Here is a 374-nt window from a genome sequence, read left to right on the forward strand (position 1 = left end):
TATTTTATTTATTAATAGCTTTTAATAATCAAGTAACTGACACAAACAAGGACAGCGCATGCACATCAAGTTGCCTAAAAATAACCAAAATTAAGTTACTATAGATTATTCAAAGCTATTGATAAAATTTGGAACAATTTATCGATAAAATAGGAAAAATATTTGTATATATATGGATCTAGCAAACGACTAGCAAACGTTTTAATTAGTACCGAAATATTCATGAAATTATGAGATAAAGGTTCCAAATAGCGATTACATCCGTTACACTTGTCCAAATTTTATTTTCAATTTTTTGCCCAAAATAATTAATATGCAAACAAAATAAAAATAGATGCAAAAATTAGCAGATCGGAAGAGCACACGTCTGAACT

The sequence above is a fragment of the Wasmannia auropunctata genome, unplaced genomic scaffold (assembly GCF_000956235.1).
Source record: "Wasmannia auropunctata unplaced genomic scaffold, wasmannia.A_1.0 LD336097.1, whole genome shotgun sequence".
Taxonomy (NCBI): domain Eukaryota; kingdom Metazoa; phylum Arthropoda; class Insecta; order Hymenoptera; family Formicidae; genus Wasmannia; species Wasmannia auropunctata.